General features: G+C 47.2%; 1 non-coding gene across 1 annotated transcript; it reads right to left on the bottom strand.

Moving 5' to 3' along the window:
• Window positions 1–9,281: 9,281 nt before the first annotated feature.
• trnat-ugu lies at window positions 9,282–9,354 on the bottom strand. The gene has a single exon. It is a non-coding gene; the product is annotated as a tRNA-Thr (tRNA).
• Window positions 9,355–9,631: the final 277 nt, after the last annotated feature.

The raw sequence follows: 9,631 nt of genomic DNA, 5'->3' as shown, positions 1-9,631 counted from the left end.
AAGTGAAATTCAGTGTTTTTGCATACAAAGTACTCACAAGAGTCATAGAAACATAGAAAATAGGTGCAGGAGTAGGCCATTCGGCCCTTCGAGCCTGCACCGCCATTCGATGTGATCATGGCTGATCATCCAACTCAGTATCCCATCCCTGCCTCCTCTCCATACCCCCGTCACAAAGATGCTGACAAAGTTACATAAAGTACTCATCCCCTCTTCACCCCCCTTTGTGAGCACTGTAAGGCAGTAACTCTATCGCTGTGCCACCATGTCACCCCGTGGGTAGTCAGGGCCCAGTTGCCATGTTGGCACCGTGCCGTCTTGGCAGGGAGGTTGGTGATGACACAGGGCGGATGGGAGGGGTCCTAGCGGGAGACGAAGGAAGGAAGCCCCATCCAGCATCAAGCCGCTAATTTGGCAACGTGAAGACCACAGCTACAGGATGGTGGCAGATGCTGCCTCTGGATGTGGGCTGAGGCAGCCTCTCCCGCAATGACCCTGCAATCAATGAGATGAAGATGTCACAGTATCTCTATATTTAGTCTGGCACCGTTCCCTCTGTGTGCTTGTCCCTGTTGTATCTGCAACACACTCGTCTCCTAATGCAATGGGGAAGTTAGTCAGTTAGGTCACGATGCCCAGAGTAGGGGAACGAGGACCAGAGGGCATAGGTTCAAGGTGAAGGGCAAAAGATTTGATAGGAATGTTTCATAAGGTGTATAGAACAAGCTGCCAGAGGAGGTAGTTGTGGCTGAGATCATCCCAATGTTTAAGAAACAGTTAAACAGGTAACAAGGCGGAAAATGAGGTGGTTCCTCTAGTTTGTGTTAGTTTAGTTTAGTTTAGATTAGTTTAGTTTAGTTTAGTTTAGTTTCGAGATACAGTCCAGAAACAACGAGTCCACACCGACCAGCGATCCCCGCACACTAACACTATCCTACACACACTAGGGACAATTTACAATTACCGGACAACCGGACCACACGTCTTTGGAGTGTGGGGGGGAACCGGAGCTCCCGGAGAAAAGCCACTTACAGACAGCACCCGTGGTCAGGATCAAGCCCGGGTCTCTGGCGCTGTGAGGCAGCAACTCTACCGCTGTACCACCGTGCTGCCCCACCTCACCCAGGCCATTGAGGTGGCATTGAAGCTGGGATGGAGTTGAAATAGCTTGCAACCAGGAAGCCTTGATGCTTTCAAGAGAGAGCTAGATAGGGCTCTTAAAAATAGCGGAGTCAGGGGATATGGGGAGAAGGCAGGAACGGGATACTGATTGTGGATGATCAGCCATGATCACATTGAATGGTGGTGCTGGCTCAAAGGGCCGAATGGCCTACTCCTGCACCTATTGTCTATTGTCTATTGTCTGTTGTTTTGTTTAATGTCTGTGATGGGGACTGAAGCGACAGTCTGACGACTCTTATATTATTGTGTCATCTGCTATCTGGCTGTGTGCTATCATCCCACATCTTTAAAAAATATATATTATTTTGTTCTTCCCGTAGGTAAGTGTGGTGTTTATTGCTGAAAGCAGTGTGCATGGGAGCCTATCTATCTGGAATCCAGCTACAGGGGCAATGACTCTTATAGACCACTTCAGGGGCACCATAGTCAGGCTGCATCACAACTTGGTTTGCGAACCGCTCCGCCCAAGACAACATGGAATCGCAGAGAGTTGTAGAGCCCAGCCCAGCTCATCACACGGACCAGATTCCCCACCACCGACTACATCTACATTTCCCGTTGTCTTGGAAAAGCAGCCAACATAATCAGAGACTTGTGTGGGAAGGTACTGCAGATGCTGGTTGAAACCAAAGACACAAAAAGCTGGAGTAACTCAGCGGGACAGGCAGCATCTCTGAAGAGAAGGAATGGGCGACATTTCGGGTCGAGAGCCTTCTCCAGACTCTGAGGGGTAACTTTTTCCACACAAAGGGTGGTGGGAACAAGCTGCCAGAGGAGGTAGTTGAGGCAGGGACCATCCCAACGTTTAATAAACAGTTGGACAAGTACATGGATAGGACAGGTTTGGAGGGAAATGGGCCAAATGCTGGGCAGTGGGACTAGTGTAGCTGGGACATGCTGGCAGGAGTGGGCAATTTGGGCCGAAGGGCCTGTTTCCATGCTGTATCTCTCTAACAGCGTTGGAGAAGATGCAGGGAGTTATGGGTCTGTCCCATTTAGGCGATTTTTTCGGCGACTGCCGGCGACTGTCACAGTCATAGCAGGTCGCTGAAAAATCGGCAAATGGACCCCCCCTATGACAATGTCTATGACAACGTCTACAACAACCTACCACCTAGTCGACGACAAACTACGACATGCAACCGGCAACCGGCGACCCATTAGGACGTCCACCTACGACCACACCTACGACAACCACCTCCACCCGCGACAAGCTACGACAAGGTACGACCCTGTCGGCGACAACTGAAGGCAACTTAAGACAATTCAGTCGCCGGTTGTCGGTAGCTTGCCGTAGCTTGACATCGACCAGGACATCGACCTACGTCATCCTGGCGACAACCTACGACAAGCCGACTGTCACCGAAAAGTCTTGAACATTTCAAAATCCAGCGGCGATTAGAAAAAAAGTACGTCTCTTTGGGCGACTGAGGAGACCATTCAGGCCACACCCCGGCGACCATGTGGCTAAGTGGGACAGGAGCATTAAGCTCAGAAGTCCACACCAGCAAACCTCTGATGGCAATGGCAGAGTAGCAACACGGTGGCACAGCGGTAGAGTTGCTGCCTTACTGCACTTGCAGCGCCGGAGACCCCGGTTCAATCCCGACTACGGGTGCTGTCTGTATGGAGTTTGTACATTATTCTCCCCGTGACCGCGTGGGTTTTCTCCGAGATCTTTGGTTTCCTCCCACACTCCAAAAACGTACAGGTTTGTAGGTTAATTGGCGATATAAGTGTAAATTGTCCCGAGTGTGTATAGGGCAGTGTTAATATGCGGGGATCGCTGGTCGGCGTGGATTCGGTGGGCCGAAGGGCCTGTTTCCATGCTGTATCTTTAAACAAAACTAACGTTACACTGCAGGCAGGAAACTAAAAGCAGATGATTTCTACAGAGTCCATCCCAAGGCCAATATTAGTTATTGGCTCTGTCTCGAGAACATCAGTGGTCTTGGAACTGGTTCAATGCATCAGTAACAGATGGATGTGAGTCAGCATTCGAGCCACTCTCATTACTAATTACGTTCTTGACATCAATTAAAAGTAAGTCATCCAAAATATGACCCAGTCTTAATTTACATAGAATGATCCTTAAGTATCTCTATCAATATCAACTCACAAGTTTGGATTGTATCTGATTCATGGTTTGTTGAGTTTTGTATTGAATCAAAGTGCAATGGCTGGAGACTGTGTTTAAGAAGGAACTGCAGATGCTGGAAAAATCGAAGGTAGACAAAAATGCTGGAGAAACTCAGCGGGTGAGGCAACATCTATGGAGCGAAGGAAATAGGCGATATTTCGGGTCAAGACCCTTCTTCAGACTGATGTGTTGGGGGGGGGGGCAATTTAATAAAACTATTTAATTTAGTTTTAGTTTGGTGGTACACTTGAAAACTTTGGCCTACTAAGTCCACACCAACCATCGACCACCCATTCACACTAGTTCTATGTTATCCCACTTTATCATCCACTTCTTATGTAGTAAGGGATCATTTATAGAGAAACAAACCCACAAATCCGCACGTCCTTGCGATGTGGGAGGAAACCAGAGTGCCTGGGGGAAACCCACAAGGTCGCAGGGAGAAGGTGCAAACTCCACGCAGACAGGTCTCTGAAGCCGTGAGGCAGCAAATCTACCTGTTTCACCTCCGTGTCACCATTGCAGCCTCTGTTGCCCAAAATAAGGAGCTGAACGATGGATTTGTGTCTGTCCCTGAAACATTTGTGATGCTTCTGTGTTTGAGCGCAGTGCTCTGGGTCTGCGTTACACTGGCAATCTCTGTACTCTGTCTGAACAATGTCCCCTGATTCCACGCTGAAACACCAGCAGAAGCCCCTTCCCCCCTTCTCCTTCCCTCACCCTCTCCTCCCCTCCCCCTCCCCCTCCCCCTTTACCTTCCCCCCCCCCCCCCCCCCCCGCCAGCTATTATTGTGAACACAGCTGTATAATTAAGTGCCAATTAGTGCTGAGTTTTGGGCAGATGGAAAGTGTGGATTCAGAGTGTGCAGGAGTCAGGACTGGAGCCACATTCCACGCTGGAATCTAAACCATTCCCCCCCCCCCCGCTCAGCGCAGGACAGCCAGACCTCCCCCGTAAAAGGGCCGTCTCACACAGGCCTCCGCTTCAGCCTCCCACAGGAGGGACCGTTGCCACGGAGAGGTGTGGATAACGGCAGTTACTGTTCCCGCTTCACCGGAGAAAGCAGAGGTTACGGGGAGAAGAAGGCAGGAGAATGGGGGTCAGAGTTCCCACTTCACCAGAGAAACCGGCATTGTGCGTTCCGCTAGGCTGCAAACAAGGACCGCTGCTGCCCGAGGACACATGTCTGGGACATTGCCCTCCCCACTTAGAAAGTTCAGCATGTCTCCCAGCAACTCTCCCCAACTTCTACAGATGCGCCAAGGACAGTATTTTATCGCGATGCATCACAGCACGGTTCAGGAACAGCTCCATCCAAGACCGCAAGAAATCGCAGACAATTGTAGACGCAGCCCAGACCATCATACAAACCAACCTGTGTAGGAAGGAACTGCAGATGCTGGTTTAAACCGAAGATAGACACAGAGTGCTGGAGTAACTCAGCGGAACAGGCAGCATCTCTGGAGAGAAGGAATGGGTGATGATTCGGGTCGAGGCTGAAGAAGGGTATTGACCCGAAACTCACCCATTCATTCCCTCCACACAAACCAACCTCCCTTCCATTGACTCCATCTAAAGCATAATCAAGGACCAGTCTCATCCCTCTTACCCCTCTCCCATCAGGCAAGAGGTACAGAAGTGTGAAAACGCACACCTCCAGATTCAGGGACAGTTTCTTCCCAGCTGTTATCAGGCAACCATCCTACCAACTAGAGAATGGTCCTGAGCTACTATCCACCTCATTGGAGACCCATGGACTATATTTAATTGAACGTTATTGGATTTATCTTGCACTAAACCTTATTCCCACTGTGGGTGGCTTGATTGTAATCAAGTATACTCATGTATAGTCTTTCTGCTGACTGGATAGAATGTAACAAAGAAGCTGTTCACTGTACCTCAGAACATGTGATCAATAACTAAACTAAACTTGCATGGCCTAACTTGTCCATACCAAACTAGTGAGCTGTTAAACCATTTAATAACACTGAAGGCTGCACATTGACGCAGCAGGTGGAGCTGCTGCCTCACAGTGCCAGAGACCCGGGTGCAATCCTGACCTCGGGTGCTGTCTGTGTGGGATTTGCACGTTTTCCCTGTGACTGTGTGGGTTTCCTCCAGGTGCTCCGGTTTCCTCCCGCATCCCAGAGACGTGCGGGATTGCAGGTTATGTAGGTTACGTAACTGCAGATGCTGGTTTATACCAAAAGACAGACACAAAATCAATTTGGTAGTAGAGAGAGCAAACTCAACGCTAGCATTTATTTCAAGAGCACTTGTATACAAAAACAGGGATGTAATGCTGCCTTGTCTATTGTCTATTGTTCAATCTTACACGAGTAGGGGAGTGAAACTGTTGTCAGTAGACCCCCTTCTGGGGCAGCACATAAAGAGTTGCCACCTTGCATCTTGCAACGTCTAAGACTTTATCTTGCACTAAATATTGTATCTATCCTTGATCTGTACACTGTGGATGGCTTGATTGTGATTATATATAGTCTTTTTTACTGATTCGCATGCAACAATAGCTTTTCACTGTACCTCAAACAACTGGCAATAAACTAAACTAAAATAAACTGAAATTAAAGGCAACTAAACAAAAAGGAGATACCTATTTCTTAACTTTTCACTTTAAGGCAGCATAGTGGCTCAGCAGTAGAGCCACGGCCTCACGGCACCAGAGACCCAGGTTCAATCCTGGCCTCGGGTGCTGTCGGTGTGGAGTTTGCACGTTCTCTATGTGACCATGTGGGTTTCTTCCGGGTGCTTCGATTTCCTCCCACACTCCAAAGACGTGTCTGTGTGGAGTTTGCACGTACTCTCTCCATGGCCGTGTGGGTTTCTTCCTGGTGCTCCAGCTTCCTCCCACACTCCAAAAGTGTGTCTGTGTGGAGTTTGCACGTACTCTCTCCGTGGCCCTGTGGGTTTCTTCCGGGTGCTCCGGTTTCCTCCCACACTCCAAAGACGTAGAGGTTTGTAGGTCAATTGGCTTTGGTTAAAAAAAATTGCCGATTGTTCCTAGTGTGTAGGAAAGGTGCTAGTGTGCGGGGATCGTTGGTCAGCACAGACTCGATGGGCCGAAGGGCCTGTTTCCGTGCTGTATCTCTAAAGTCTTTAGCTTATCGGTCTTTATCTTGCATTAAAAGTCGTACTCTTTATCCTTTAATTGTACACATGTGATGGCTTGATTGTAAATATCTATAGTCTTTTTTTTTCTTTTTTTCTTTATTTATTAGAAGTACAATAAGTTACAGTAGTACACACCACATATATCTTATTACATTTGTTGTACCCTTCATTTTTTGAGCTTTAAGAAAGATAGAAATAAAGGAAGTAAGGAAAGTGAGAAAGAGTCATGATAGTGAGAGAATGTGTTGGAAAAAAAGCCCATTAGAAAAAGAGTTAGAGAAGAAAGTTAAGAAATAGACCCTAGAAAAGAAAGAAAGATAGAGAAACAGTTGCTCTATTATAAAAAACCACGCAAAAAGGGATCTACCAACCATATTTTTCATCCCCCGTTACCAGATCCTGGCACCATTTATTTTTTAAATTACTGTTGCACCTTATACTTGTAGTAAGTCAATAAATGCAGACCACGTCTTTTGGAAGTGGTCTGCTTTGCCTGCAAGGAGGAGTCTCATATCTTCCAGATGTAATGTTTCGAACATATTTCAAATCCACATATTTATTGTTGGTATAGGAGCGTTTTTCCAAAATTCGAGTATAAGCTTTTTTCCTGTTATTAGCCCGTAATTAAATAAATTCTTTTGAAACACGTTTAGTTCAGGGCTACCTTCCATTATTCCAAAGATAATCCATTCTGCTTTTGGTATCAGTTTTATTTTAAATAATTTTGTGAAGATTTCAAAGATTTCAATCCAGACTTTTTGAATTTTTATACAAAAAACAAATGATTGCGTTATGGTAGCTTCATGAGACTGGCTATAGTTGTTTCTTAGATTGAACAGCACACAATAAAAGCTTATTGCCTTACCTCAAATGCATGGGATGATAAACTAAACTAAACTAATCTAAAAACTAAAGTCAACTAAACCAAAAGTTCAGTAGCCATTTCTTGCCTTCTCACTTCAAGGCCTGGTATGCAGGCGGGCTGGATCAATGATATCTAAACTAGCAATGCGTCTTTAGTGGAGACAGTTGGCCACAGGGGACCTGAACTCTGAGCTCTGGGACTAACTCTCTGCTTCTCTCCTCATGTAAGACTCTCCTTCACACCTAATTCTTCCACCAGCTGTCCCTAATATATCCTCTGTGCCTCAGAGCCCACCCTCCCTGTGATAACATTCCTGTAAAGTGGCTTGAGGTGATCTGTGTGTACAAGTGGAGGCTGTTACACTTTGGGGACACGCCTGCGTGTATATTGGCAGCCAGCTTTGTCCACAAAATCACATCGGCTGCTGTTGAAGACCAACGCGCTGGCTGTAAAGCACATGAGGGACATCCTGAGGACACGGTACAAATATTTCCTTTCTTCAACCCATGATTCAAATAACACCCAGCCCAGTTCTCCTGCACCTCTAGAGCTCCTGGGCTTCAGCGCATCAGTAGAAGTGTGATACCTCCTGCCGGAACTGTTGCAAAGCCCACGATACAGTCATGGAGTTGTGCTTGCCCACACCGGCCAACCTGCCCCATCTACACTAATCTGACTTGCATGCATTTGGCCCATACCCATCTAAACCAGGGCGGCACGGTGGCGCAGCAGTAGAGTTGCTGCCTTACAACGCCAGAGACCCAGGTATGATCCTGACTACGGCTGCTGTCTGTACGGAGCTTGTACATTCTCCCCATGACCTGCGTGGGTTTTCTCAGAGTTCAGGTCCCCTGTGGCCAACTGTCTTCAGTATCAACCCACACTTCAAAGACGTACAGGTTTGTAGGTTAATTAGCTTGGTGTAAATGTCTAACCTAAAAAAACTGTCCCTAGTGTGTAGGGCAGTGATAATGTGCGGGGATTGCTGTTCGGTGCGGACACGATGGGCCGAACGGCCTGTTTCTGCATTGAATCTCTAATCCTGTCCTATCCATGTACCTGTCTAATTGCTTCTTAAACATTGCGATAGTCCCAGCTTGTTCCATACACCCACCACCACCCTTTGTGTGGAAAGGTTATCCCTCAGATTCCTATAAAATCTTTCTCCCTTCACCTTAAACCTGTGCCTTCTGGTTCTCGATTTGCCTACTCTGGGCAAGAGACACTGTGCATCAACCCAATCTATTCTTCTTGTGATTTTAAAGACCTCTATAAGATCACCCCCCATCCTCAAGAGCTCCAGGGAATAGAGTCCTAGCGTGCTCAACCCTAGCTCTCACACCCTCTAGTCCTGACAACATCCTTGTAAATCTTCTCTGCGCCCTTTCCAACTTGACAAAGCTTCCCTACTACATGGTGTGCACAATTGAACACAATACTCTAGATGCGGCCTCAGCAAAGTTTTATATAACTATAACACCATATATCATACAATCGGCTTGCTTCACAGCTCTGGGAACAGCTCTGCCCACGACCGTGTGAAATTGGTGAGCTGTGGCCCAGCCCACCACACAGAGAGGACTGCCCACCATCGACTCCATCTACACTTCACGCTGCCTCGGAAAAGCAGTCAGCATAATCAAAGACTTGTCCCACCCCGGTCATTCCTTCTTCTCCCTGTTCCTGTCCAGCAGAAGGTACAGGCCCACCAGACTCAGGAACAGCTAGGGTACTGTCAATTCATCTCTACACAAGTGCGGACATTAGTTTTTGTCTGTGGAACTGGTGCGCTACAAAGCTGAGAACTATATTCTGCACTCTGTATGAAGCTTCTCCTTTGCTCTATTCTAGTGCACATGAGTTTGCCTCTTGAGTTTGACATGATTATACTTTTATCTGAACTTTAAGGTCAAAGGAGCAGAATAAGGACTGTTGGCCCATCGGGTTCACTCTGCAAAATGTTCAGGCCCCAGTGAGATTTGAACTCACGGCCCCTGGTTTACAAGACCAGTGCTCTAACCCCTGAGCTATGGAGCCTCCATCTGGTTGAACAGTATGCATAATAGAGCTATTCACTGTACCTCGGTACATGTGACAATAATAAATCTATGCTGTTATAGCTCAGTTTAGTTTATTGTCAGGAGTACTGAGACACGGTGAAAAGTGTTTTTTGTTGCGTGCTATCCAAGCCAGCGAAAAAACAAAAAATGATTCCAATCAAACCATCCGCAGTGTACAGATGTGTAGGAAGGAACTGCAGATGCTGGTTTACACCAAAGATAGACACAAAATGCTGGAGTAAGTCTGGATAGAT

Source organism: Amblyraja radiata, chromosome 39, assembly GCF_010909765.2.
Source record: "Amblyraja radiata isolate CabotCenter1 chromosome 39, sAmbRad1.1.pri, whole genome shotgun sequence".
Taxonomy (NCBI): domain Eukaryota; kingdom Metazoa; phylum Chordata; class Chondrichthyes; order Rajiformes; family Rajidae; genus Amblyraja; species Amblyraja radiata.
This window is presented reverse-complemented; position numbering and strand designations above follow the sequence as displayed.